We start from the raw sequence: 12,893 nt of genomic DNA, 5'->3' as shown, positions 1-12,893 counted from the left end.
AGGGCATGGGTCAGGTTGAGTGTGAGGCTCAGGGTTTGCCACTAGAGGGCGCAAAATTTGTGCATTCCTTGGGATGGGCATTCAGAGTTCTCCTGCTCTGAATGATTTCCCGAGTACCAAATGGCGCCTTTTCCTTCTGGGTGGCAGCCTGAGTCGCTCGATATTGCTCTGGTGTCCCAAATCTGTGGGGCTTTGGAGCCAGGCTCTAGGGACTGACCCCTCAGAAGCCAACCGAGGGTGAGGGTTAGCACATAGGGGCACGGGAGACCTGACCTGCCAGCACTGCGTTGAAGTTCCCGGGGGTGAGGGTTGAAGGCGTGGGTCAGCGTGAGTGTCTTGCGTCAGCGTGAGTGTCTTGCTCTTTCTTTCTGCTGGGGGACCATTGAAAGGGTGGGTGCGCTGGGATGGGCATGCAGCGTTCTCCTGCTGTGAATCCTTTCCGGAGTTCCAAACAGTGGGGTTTCTCTCTGGGTGGCAAGCTGAGTCCTCTGGTCTTGCTCTGGAGCAAGCCCTAGGAAACAAAGCCCTCAGGAGGCAACCTAGGGTTGGGGTTAGGGCCTATGTGTTAAGCCTGGGGGTTAGGGCATAGGGGTCAGGGTGTAGGGCCTAGGGTTAAGGTTAGGGTTAGGGCCTAGGGTAGGGCCAGGGATAGGGCATAGGGTTAGTGTTATGGGTTAGGGGTAAGGATATGGGTTAGGGTACGTGTTAGGGTATGGGTTAGGGTTAGGGTACAGGTAGGGTTAGGGTACGGGTTAGGGTTAGGGTATGTGTTAGGGTACGGGTTAGGGTTAGGGTACGAGTTAGTGTTAAGGTACGGGTTAGGGGTTAGGGTTAGGGTACAGGTTAGGATACAGGTGCTCTGGGCTCTGCTGACACTGTCACAGTGTCCACAGGAGAAGGGCGGCCCATGTGAGTGCTCACTGGCTCATTGTGTCAGAGCAGAGGGGCAGCTTGGGCAGGGAGTCTCAAACTCTGCATCCGTTTGTGGTCTAGTCTTCCAGCAAATACATCATAGGCTCTTGCACCCACCAGGTAAGACATGGCTCTGCCTTCTAGGAGCAGGCAACCTGGAAAGATTACGAGATTAAGACAAGGTACACAGCATAGTGATTCCTGAAAATCATTTTTGAGTGGTTGAAGGCCTGAGGGAGAATGGGTCTATTTGGTGTCTCCCTGTGCTACCCTTCTGGCCTCAGTTAAGGGTAGACAGAGGGATGTATGTATTCAGTGCCACACTGGATTACTGGGGACTTCCTTTGGGGCTGGGAGGACCACCGCTCAGAAGGTAGGATCAGTGCTGTGCTAGAAGCCCAGGGCTTTCTAAAGGCATGTGAAGCTGGGTATGAACTGGTGAGCTGGGCATGAGCAGGTGTGAGCCAGGAGTAAACAGGCAGGGCAGAACTCCTGGGCCTCCACCTGTCCTGGGGTTAGGACCTCCGGTCCCTGGAGACCTCCCCTTGATGGCCCTCCAACAGCCCTGAGAACAAGCCCTATAGGGAAGGTAGTCTACCTCAGGAGACTGCGGTCCTGGGGAGCGGCCTGGGGCCCGCAGTGTTGAGCATCCCCTTCCTCTTGCCATCTCTGGGCTCAGATATGCAAGCCTCACCTGTGATACAGGTCTTGACTTTCCCATGGCTCTTTCCTCAGGGGTCCCCCTGACACTTGGTGTTTGCCCTTGGTACAGGGTCCTGAAACACTGTGTGGACTCCACCTATGAGGAGCAGGGCCCAAGCCCTGGGTACCGCATGGAGCTGTCCATCTTCTATGTGGTCTACTTCGTGGTCTTCCCCTTCTTCTTCGTCCACATCTTTGTGGCCTTGATCATCATCACCTTCCAGGTGCAGGGGGACAAGGTGATGTCTGAATGCAGCCTGGAGAAGAACGAGGTGGGTGGCTCCCTCTTCTGCCCCATGTGCACGTGTGCATTGGATGCTCTGCTGGGCTCCCCTGATGGGCAGCATGGGCAGAACCACTGGAGTTCCCTTCCGCATGGGACTCGCTTATCACCGCATAGCTGGTGGCCAGCACAGGGGCAGGGAGAGACCAAGTGTGGCTGGTCAGGGCTGCCTGTGAGGATGGAAGAAACAGGTGTGGGGTGCAGTGGGTGCTGCAGTGTGGGGTTCCCCCAACCCCACCATGTTCTCAGTGCTCCTTTGTCCCCGGGCAGAGGGCTTGCTTCGACTTCGCCATCAGCGCCAAGCCCCTGACGTGGTACATGCCTTAGGACAAGCAGTCATTCCAGTACAAGACATGGATATTTGTGGTCTCGCCTCCCTTTGAGTACTTCATCATGGCCATGATCGCCCTCAACACAGTGGTGCTAATGATGAAGGTATGTTGGCCCAGCACGTGGGACAGTGGGTGCCAGCTGGGGTGTGTGTGTGAGAGAGAGAGAGCCATCGTTGCAGCTGATCACGTTCTGGTCAGCATGGGATGCCTACAGAAGCCCAGTGCCCTGGCTTCTCTGTGGGCTGAGATGGTGAGCGTGTCCTGGGAGAAAACGGGGAGAGCAGGGACGGGTATCCCTACCCTGGGCAGGCGTGCAGTTCTCTCTGCTCTGGCAGGAGATCAAGGCTGGGGTGTCTTGGGCCAGCCGAACCTGCAGCCAATGGCACTTCTTCCCCGTGCAGTTCTATGACGCACCATATGAATATGAGCTAATGTTGAAATGCCTGAACATTGTGTTCACATCCATGTTGTCCATGGAATGCGTGCTGAAGATCATTTCTTTTGGGGTGCTGGTAGGTGCTTTGGCTCCCTCTTGGCCTTTTGGTGGTCTGCATTCTGGCTCCCTCTCTGTAGGGGGGATCTTCAGGGACTTGTAGCTTAGCACTGGGAATTCCGCAAGCCCCCAGAGCAAATGTGACATTGCGGGGGCTCCTGAGGAAGGGGCTGCTCCAATAAACTGAGCTGCCTGAGCTCTGCCCCAGGCCAGTTCCTGGAGACAGGCGGGGCCAGCCTCCTCCTCTTTGGACACACAGCTCTCATTTCTGCACCTTTCCAGACCCACAGGTGTTTGCTTACCCAGCTGTGGTGTCCCCTCTGGGTGGCCCATCTGTCCCTTTGCTCCTTTCTTGATTAGGGGTACTTCCTGCAACTCCTTGCCTGGCAGAACCCTTACCAGCCTCTAGGAGTAACTGCTCTTTTTTCTCCCCAGATCTATTTCAGAGATGCCTGGAATGTCTTTGACTTTGTCACTGTGTTGGGAAGTATTACTGATATTTTAGTAACAGTGATTGCAGTAAGTAGTGTTTCCTGTCCTTCCTGCAGGGCCCCAGAATGGTTTCCTTCTAGGCAGTACTCCTCATTGCACCTCCAGGTCCTGAGTGTTAGCCCCTTCTCTCTTGCCAGAGTTCCCCAGGAGCCCCCTGGAAAGAAGGAGGCTCCTCTCCAGAGGTGGAGTTGGGGATTGGGTATTGTCTTGGGAAATGCTTTCTATCGGATAAGAAAGTGGTTTCCAAAAGGTCTTCTAGGCTGGTGGTCTGAGAGGCACCTGGGAGCTTCGTTGTAACAACTGACCAGGAAGACAAGAATCTTTTAAATCTGTGTTTGTGCGACAAATCTAACAACTTGGCACCAAAGTACATGATCTAAAACCAACAAGAATTTAGAATATTTTAGAATATTAGGTTTGTTTTACGTGTGTGTGTGTAAATAAAATGAGATACTCATTCATATCAAAGATACACAGATTATATGTAAAAACTGACCAAGTGCTAAAATATGAAATTGTCTCGACAAATTTCAAGGAATCTGAATCATAAAGCAATATTCTTTGAGTACAATGCATTATGTCAGCATTAAATGGCAAAAAATCTCATCTCAGTCCTAAGGTGACTTCTCCAGGAGCAGACACTTAAGGTGGGGTTCTTGTACAAGTCATTTCTTAGGAAGCACTCCCGGGCAAGACCATGAGAGGGAAGTTTGGGGAAATGGACGGCTAAGAGAAGGGGGATCAGAAATGGATCTGGAGCCAAGTGCCGGGGTGCATCAGAGTCATCCCCGACGGGGGCTTGGAGACAGGGTGGTCACCCCTCAGAGCTGCAGAGCTCATGCCCCTGTACGGATTAGTCCACAGCTAAGGGCTGCACCTGGAGGCTGCAGTTGTCAGATACCTCCAGCCCTTCTGAGTGCACCCCATGTGCAGGCAAAGTAGGCTCTGGCACCAGTGGGGAGGAAGGAATATCAGACTCCTTGGTAACAGGACCGCACTGGAGTGCACGAGTGTCTGCTGTTACCCTGGCCCCACTCAGCTCTGCCCACGTCTCACACTGGGTTCACTTCCCTCCTTCTTCAGGATGATGCTGGTCACGATGTGTGGGAGAAGAGGGTTGGTAACCAGCTAGAGCTAGTCTGAGTTAAGTTGATGTTCATTAACTTATTCTTCCTAACCCCTTTTGGGGTCCCCTGACTGGTGGCCAGCCTTCTGCCGGTTTAGTTGCTAGGCGGGATGAGGCAGCCCACACTGTCACCCTATGAAGCCCAAGTCCCTGCTTGTCACACCCTTGTGTGGTTCTGGCTGCCATAGTAGTCCAGTCGTAATTAAGACTGCTCATAGAGCACTAGAAAGGCCCTAGTGAACCCCCTGATTTCCAGATAGACTTCTTCCTACCCTATGTAACGGTAGCTCTGCCCTTCTCCATTCCCAGCATCCAGTACCCTGGCCAGCCTGGACACTCTGCTCTGCCTGCTGATCTTACGGCATGAGGAGCTCAATGACAGGGGCCCACCATGGCTTTGGTGTTCCACAGTGGAAGCCCTCCCTATCCCTTGAGCCAGGACCTCTAGATTTGCCAAACCTAAACTTATGGAGATGATGAGAACAAAGTCTGACCTGGGTTGCTAGATGATAGTGAGAGGGGCCACCCCTACTTCCACCCCTTGCTTTCTGGATCTGTGCGACAGTTGGATACCCAGTACCATCTCTTGTTTGTCAGTTCATCTTGAAGGACAATATCCCAACCCATGAGGTACATCACCAAGCCAGCATTTAATCTGTGTCTTTAAGAGGCTTTTTCAGTGTTTTATGAGGTTTCCACCTCCTGAATGATGTTGAATATTATATATCAGTAGATCCCGAGTTACCTGCTCCTTTTGTACCTGCTTCCGCTTGCTCAGTTTGGAGTCGATGTTATGTGGAATCCAATATGGGTGAATCCCTGGTACTAGTGTGGGCCAAGCTATTCCATGGGCAAAGACAAACCCACGCCCAGAGTATGAGTGCTCCCAGTAGAGACAAATCACTGCCATTTCGAGGTTAAAGAATTCTCATGTAAGCAAATTACCACCAAGGGGCTGGCTGACAGCCTAAAGCATGGTGCATTGTAGAGGCCTCGTTGACTTCTCATAGTGGGCTAGGTGTTTAGTAGTGGTCATGGCTGGATCAGCCCACCTGTTGGGCTCAGGCACAGCCTTCATCTCAGCCATCATGGTCACTCCATTCATGGATCTACTCTGTGAACACTGGGGCTGGTAAGAATAGAGGCTGGCTGTCATCTGTTGGGTAAACCATCTCAAGGCCTGGTTTTTAGTGCCCCTACAGCTGTGGATGCTCTGTGGTGGACACTGATGTGTAATACAAGGACCTGCATGTCGCATCCATTCCCTAGGCCCATTTGGATGCCTTTCCCCAGCCTTTGTTCCCTCCAGAGCCCTGGCCAATTTTAGCTCTTGCCTAAGGTCCTGTAATCCATACCACAGGCAACTTCTTTCTCCATCCGCGCCATGGCTGCTCAGGTTCACCACCTAGAACTCTGCCTCACCACTGTCTTCCAGCTCGTCTCTGTGTGGGGTTCTAGTGACACGAATGTATTCAGCCAACGGCTTCATGTAACAGGCTTGAGTTTTTCCTCCTGGCTTTAGTGATCATCCCATGATATGTTGGTGTAGGAGTGAGCTAAGGAAGACAGGTGCAGCAAAGGTGCAAGGCCTGGGGCACTGGGCCACCTGTCATGAGACTGTGCCCTCTATTTTGAGTGAGGTAGGAAGAGGAGTGACATAATCTGGCTTTTCAGACCAAACCTCTGGCTGAGAATATAGTGCAGGACACAGGCAGAAGCAGCTAGGCAAGTTAGGGCTTAGTTGGGTTATCCCAGAAGCAGACCCCAAGACAGGAGTTCAGTGCAAGTCATTGATTTGGGAGGTGATCCCTGGAATACTAGGGGAACAAGGAAGTGGGCCAGGGAGGGGGGCAGCCAATACATGGTACTATGAAGCCAGGTACCACTGTGGGTCCTCATTGGGAGCCCTGAGCCTCCATTATCCCAGCAAGGAGCGGGGTAACTGGGGTATTTTTCAGCAAGTGCTGTTAGCTACTAGTTGAAGGTTGCTGGGGAGAGGGGACCAGAGTATATTAATTCTCATGTCCTGCCCTGGGAAAATTCTCAGAAAAAAAGATGTGGATGCTGACAATTAAGTATTGGGCCTGTGAGTATGGGAGTGCCACTGAATGCCATAGCAGGGAGCCCGGCAGAGGGTCTAAGGTGAGAGACCGTCATTCCGGATGTATTTTCCAGTAGAGCTGCAGATGGACCACATGTCTCTAAAAGTTGAGCAAGAATGGCATCAAAGTCTGAGCACTTGGGAATGTGGATTATCATTAATTGAAATGGGAAAGACTGTGTGTGGAACAGGTTTGTTGTGGACTGTTTGTACATGTGGACTGGATGCAATTTGTACATGTTAGATTTGAGTTGCCTGTTGGCCTCCCTGAAGGAATCATCCAACAGGCTGTTGGACAGATGGGCCTGGAGTTTGGAGAAGAGATTCATCCTAGTGTCATAGGATTGGGAACCATGAGCGTATGAGATGATATCAGATCCATGAGACTGAATGAGATCAATAAAGGAGAGAAAAGAATGAGCTACTGAGTTCTATGATGCACCAACATTTAGTGACAAAGGCGTGGCCAGAGGGCAGAGAAGTTTTCCAAACCATTAGCAAAGGTTAGTGTGCAGAATGTGCAAGGTTCCTCTGTGAATCATTAAGAAAAACAAAAGCGGGCGCCTGGATGGCTCAGTTGGTTAAGTGACTGCCTTCGGCTCAGGTCATGATCCTGGAGTCCCGGGATCGAGTCCCACATCAGGCTCCCTGCTCAGCGGGGAGTCTGCTTCTCCCTCTGACCCTCTTCCCTCTCATGCTCTCTATATCTCATTCTCTCTCTCTCAAATAAATAAATAAAATCTTTAAAAAAAAAAAAGAAAAACAAAAGCAACCGAATGGAAAAATGAACTGAAGGCATAATTTGACATCTTGCTAAAAGAATAAGAAAAGAAATGACCAATTAACATAGGAAAAGCTGCTCACCCTTATTTGTAATTAAAGAAATGTAAAGTGAAATGACATTGAGATGCCATTTCACACCCTCCAGTTTGTCAAACATCAAACAGGAATTCCAGCCATGCCAATGGTTAGCGAGTGGGACAGCCAGAACCTCCACGCTACTGCTGGGGGGTGTTCGTTGGACAACCTTTTCGGAAGTGTGGCAGTCCCTAGAAAGCTGGACATATGCATGCCTGCAGCGACTTAAACACATAAGCCAGAGAGTGTCTGGGCAGGTGACCTGGAGACACTTTCACACAGAGGGTCGTGGCTACCTTGTTCACAGTAGCTGCGAAATGCACTGAATGTTAGGGGACGTGAACGTAGTGAAGTGCCGCACGCACTGGAGGGTGGTGGTCTCCACATCAAGAGGGATGCTTTTCAGAAGCAGAGTTTGCTTGCCGTCAGCACAAGTTTGCCCAAGTCCGCGAAGGCTGCATACGGTAGCGTCCCATTAAAAAGGCTAAGAAAAGTCAAGTATGATGCATTTTAAGAGTTTGTCATAAGACAGTAAAGAAAAGCAATTATTAACAAGAATTAAGGGTAGCTACTACATCTGGGGAGGAGAAAGGGAGACAGGACGTGCTTCAAAAGTAATGGTAACATTCTGTTTTCTTTAAGCTGGGAGATGAATATATGGACATTTTATGATTTTTCTTTGAAAATCTGCATCCGTACACATATTTATACATATTCTTTTGTGTATGTGGTATGTTTTATGGTTTTAAAAATTAATAATCCAAATAATGCGGGGAAAGTTCTGAGCTGCCATTTTCACACAAAAACCAAGGATGTTCTGTCACACCAACCATTGGTATTGTGGCATTGCCCAAGTGCTTCTCATCCAGAAATAGTTCGTACCAGTGTGGTTTCTGAGAGGAGCAAGCTGGCTGCTGATCCTTACAGGCCTCGTCCTTGGACACAGGCATCTTTGTTCCCTGGATAAAGGGATCCAGACATTGTGCTCCTGTCTGCAAGGGCACAGCTCTGGGGGTTTCTTCATGTGTGTGCCTCCTCGCCCAAGAGGGCGGACTGATGAGCAGGCATCAAGGGTGGGGGTTGCCACACATGCAGAGAGCATGATGCCCAGCTGTCTTGCAGGGAAACCTCCACCTCCAAAGAGGCCCACACACAAGGCAGAGACCTTCTGTAGCGCAGGTGGCTGGAGTAGCCCAGTGTCTGGACCTCAGCTGTTGGACACGCAAGGCCAAAGGGGCTTGTGGTTGTATCAGACCTTGCTTCAAATAAGCCCTCCATGGCCGCTGCCGTCGGCCCCCGATGCCTAGCAGGGCCGGTGGGAGGGCTCAGGAGCCGCTTGGCTTGGAAGGTCTGCTGTGCCCTGGCCGCTGGTGCTCTCGGAGATCAGTCCTTCACCCAGTTCTGCCGAGAGGGGAAAAGATGAAAGGAAGTCCTCATGTGGATTAGTGGTGTCTTTATTTTTGTTCATTTGTATAGTCACTTCAGATGTTACTTTGTGATGTACTTTTTTTTCCTTAGGCAAAAAGATGAGTGTCAGTTCCCACCACCAACTTAATCAAAATAGAGTAATAGTCTTAACCAGGGTCATGTAGAAACAGCATTCCCAAGCAAGCATAAAACCGACATTGATTTCTTTGCCTGGAAATAAAAAAATAAGTGTCTGTGAGTCATCTTTGGATTTGCATTAGAAACAGGAATGCAAATGAATGCCACCCTGTCTGCATAACCTACAGATTTCAAAAATATGTTTTGATTTGATGCATTTTAAGCCAAATATGCAAAGTTTACTAAAACCCTAAAATTTTCCAGTGAGGTATTCAAAGTTTGAGTTTTTGCTTGTTGATGACTCATTTTCTATTTTGCTTTCTGTTTTTGTTCTTGATTTACCTTAACCTACCTGCTGACTCACGCCATCCAACCAACAGACAACGCGAAAACCATGTCTCCATCTGTATGTTGTGCACCTGCTGCTCAAACATCCCAATTTGTAAATAATACGCAAATATCCATCCATGACAACGTCACATATAGGAAACGGTTGGTTTCATGACTTTGAACAGTTCTTAAAACTCCTTGCTTTGCTTGCTCTCCTCCTGTTCTTCCTTCCATTTCCTGTGACCCCTCACCACTGCCTTCCTGAGAGGTGTGGTCAGAGACTGGCAGTACACCCATCCCCTCTGGCCTCTTCTTCTCGGTTCCTGGGGTCCAGCAGGGGCTTCTGAAGGCCCTCCCAGGAGCCACTGGATTCAGGAGCTGGCCTTGGGTCTAGAGAGGAGGTGTAGGGTCTTCTGAGTGAAGCGGCTAAGTGCCCAGTGTTTCTTGTCGGGATCGGGCTCAGAATTGGGGAGATTTTTGTAGGACATGAGTTTGGACTTGATCCTACAGAGTCCATGGTTTCTCTTGCACCGTCCCCCTTCTGCTCCCTTCCCCACCGTACCAACATACAAGGCTGGTTCTCCCCGGTGGCCTCTGACGATGTCTCCTGTAACATTCTCCCTGGACATGCCCTTCCATAGGGAACCCTCTCTGGGTCTCAAGCCTGGAGGGGATTGGAGATTTTGTCTTCATGATTCAAAAAGGGGTGGTGTAAGGCCTGATGGAGTGGGAAGAGGGTCTGTCCCCCGGGGACAGTGAAGCTCAGGGCTCTTGCACCCAGGCATTGATCCACTTGTGCACCCTTGCTCCGTGAGCTCGTGTGGCGTGCAGGCAGCATGAACTGGGGCTTCCTTCCAGGCCTTCAGGGATGTTTGCGAGGAGAGCAAAGATTCCAGGAGCAGATTAAACTGAAGCTGTGACTGGAAATACACATAAAGTAGCAAATATTTGAGATTCCTCTTACAAAATGAACATTAACGATAAAGTGTTTCACAAGTGGAGCAGAAGGTCTTGAGTTGTGAGAAAATGCCATTTGATGCCGCAGAAATTTTCGACTCACTCAGGCCTTTTCGTGGCCATTTCCCGTCCACTTGGGAAGAGCACCCCCCTCCCCATGCCCTTCCTCATCCTCCAGAGCACACATCACCACCTGATATGCTGCGCATGTTGGGGTATACAGAGCTTTTCTTTTCTTCATCACTGTCCCATGAGAACAAAGCTGATTAGGAGAGCAGTTTGTTGCAGCATAGACTGTGGCCCCCAGCAGATGTGCACAGGTCAATTGCTTGACCCTGACTGGAAACAGTGATGTACTGCGATGCAGGAGATGTCGATCCAGGTCTGAGGCCTGTTGATCGCCTTTGTGGGGGCCATGTTTCACAATGCCCGGTGTACCTTTAAATGCCTTAAATCTCGGACTCCTCACCATCTGGGCACAATGTCCTAATGTCTCCATCTTGTGGATGAGGAAGCAAGGGGCTCAAAGGAGCCAGGGACCAGTGTACCCTCAAGGTGAATCAGCTACCACATTGAGAGGTGCGATGATGCATCTTTAGGGTGCTCTAGACCTTTCCTGATGCAGAGGCAGATGGCGAAAAGGAAGGGCCTGGCTTTGAAGTAGTAGGGGAAGTAGTAGGTGCTCTCTGGTGTGACAGAAACCACGGACTCTGGGAGGATGGGGCAACTATGTCCATCTCCAAGGGGTTGGCCGAGGCCAGAGGCGACTATGCATAGCCGTGGGAGGCTGCCGTGTGCTTGCTGCCCCCTGCTCTCCTGCATGCACTCGCATGGTGTTGCCTGGCAGCTCCTGCCCTGGGCACAGCCACGGAGTGCTCTGCCCGCCACACTGTGCTTGGAGTATCTGTGGCTGCTGTCGCCATCTGTCCTCATGGCTCTCTGGGGCTGTCTGTCTGTTGCCACCCCCACCCCTCTCCCGAATGCCCACTGGAGCCCCGAGAAAAGACATCTGGGAGGAGGGGCGAGAACTTGAGTCTCAACAAAATGTAGCAGGTGACTTGTTGAGCTTTGCATTCATGCACCATGTGGATGGACAGTGCCTTCCCCTGCCTTGTCTTCCATCCCTTCTTTCTCACCCAGAGCCTAGATTTTCCCCAATATCTCCAGGAAATCTTCTCGTCTGTGACAGTGGCCTGAGCAGAGCGCTTTGGGCTGGGCAAATGATAACTGTGTTATCACAGTCTTGGCCCCTCCAGACACAAGTGAGCAGGTGCTTTAGAGGCCGGGCCCTTGGAAGCTCCCTCCCGTTCCTCTGCTTTATTGTCTTGTACAAAGGATTTCCCAGCACTGTAGACAAAGTCTCCCTTCCATCTCTGTGCCCATCCTCCCGAGGTGACTGGCTCATTTGAGAACCTGGGGCCCACGGGGCAGGGGTGGATGTCTCTTGGACATCCTGTACCACTGAGATTTTCTTTCCCCAGCACAAGCAGGTGAGGGAGCTTTAGGCAAACTGTGTGCCCTCCAGGGTCACACCTCAAGGTCCACTCCTACCTTCTTGCTGATCTGGACCACAGTCAGCACCTCCTTGTGACTACCAGACCTCCCACCCCATGGCTCCAACATCTAGCCCTCCAGCAGAGACAGTCTAGTCTCCAGCCACCCCGGTGGGAACTGAAGAGGCAGACAAGGGCTGGGTTGGGGCCACTGTCCTTAGAAGTAAGAGTGAGACCTGCCTCTCCACCAAAGGCCTCAGCCCAGCCTAGAGCAGATGGGCAGACCTGGAGGGAGGGCGGCCAGCTCTCCCCAGGCTCCACATGCCTCCTGCATGTGCTCTCCTACTGCTGCTCTCATTGAGCATGTCGTGTTCTTTTCTCTTCATCTGACCACTGAATCTGGTGATACGATGTGTCTAGGCCTGAGCTGCTTGCATATGTTAAAACACAAAAGTGGCAGGAAGCTGCTCTCAGGCTGCGTGGGGGCACCTGGTCTCCAAGCAGACAGAGGGTGGGAGACGGCCCAGGGCCACAAGCACCCCCACATCATGGACACCGTCCACATCCGTGCTCCCTGAAAGGGATGTGCCAATAACTCAAGGCGCCCCTGGGCCAGGGTGGAAGCCTCCCTCCCAGGTAATCTGTGGAGTCCAGAGTTTATTGCTTCTTTTTCTGCTTGATTTTGAACCTCTTGGATGAGGGAGCAGTGCTAGATCCCCTGGGATCTCTGGAGTTGAAACCATTTGTGGATTTTATAAGTGGCTTCCGTTGTGTGGTCAGCAGGATCGCCAACACTTACCCTTCCTATGGTGACTTGTCTGCAGCACCAGGAGCAGCCTCAGAAGAGATGTTTGCCTCTCTGCCAGGTCCCAGGCAGCAGGGGCTTTGCTAGCCCTATGGAGGTGCGAAGGGCCCTTCAGAGGCTCTCGGTGAAGAAGCAGCCCTGCCCGGCGCTTGGATGGCTTGGCTGTGTCTTTCAATAGGCGGTCAGTGTTATAGGCCCATCCACAGTTGGTCTCCTGGCTCCACCTGGCAGCAAGGAGCTGCTTCTGAGAATTTTTCTCTCTCTCCCTCCCTGTTGGGTGCAGGGGAGCCTAAAGCGGAGGGGGTTCTTTGATTTGCTGCATGAGAAGTGATTTGCAATGACAAGCTTTACTTTTGGAAGGTTTCCTGGTGGCCGATTGCTGCTTATACCGTAGAGCAGTGACATTTTGTTCGATCCCTCTTTGTATGCACTTTTCTTCGGGACCACAGCACGCCAGGGAGAGG

The 12,893-nt window shown here is 51.3% G+C and overlaps 1 pseudogene; it reads left to right on the top strand.

The window, feature by feature from the left end:
* Window positions 1-854: 854 nt before the first annotated feature.
* LOC112818724 (voltage-dependent N-type calcium channel subunit alpha-1B-like) overlaps window positions 855-12,893 on the top strand; it is a 17,994-nt pseudogene continuing 5,955 nt past the window's right edge.

The sequence above is a fragment of the Callorhinus ursinus genome, unplaced genomic scaffold (genome assembly GCF_003265705.2).
Source record: "Callorhinus ursinus isolate GAN/ISIS: 27379988/994484 unplaced genomic scaffold, GSC_fseal_2.0 scaffold599, whole genome shotgun sequence".
NCBI lineage: Eukaryota > Metazoa > Chordata > Mammalia > Carnivora > Otariidae > Callorhinus > Callorhinus ursinus.
The sequence above is the reverse complement of the archived record's forward strand: the minus strand, read 5'-3'. Positions and strand labels throughout refer to the sequence as shown.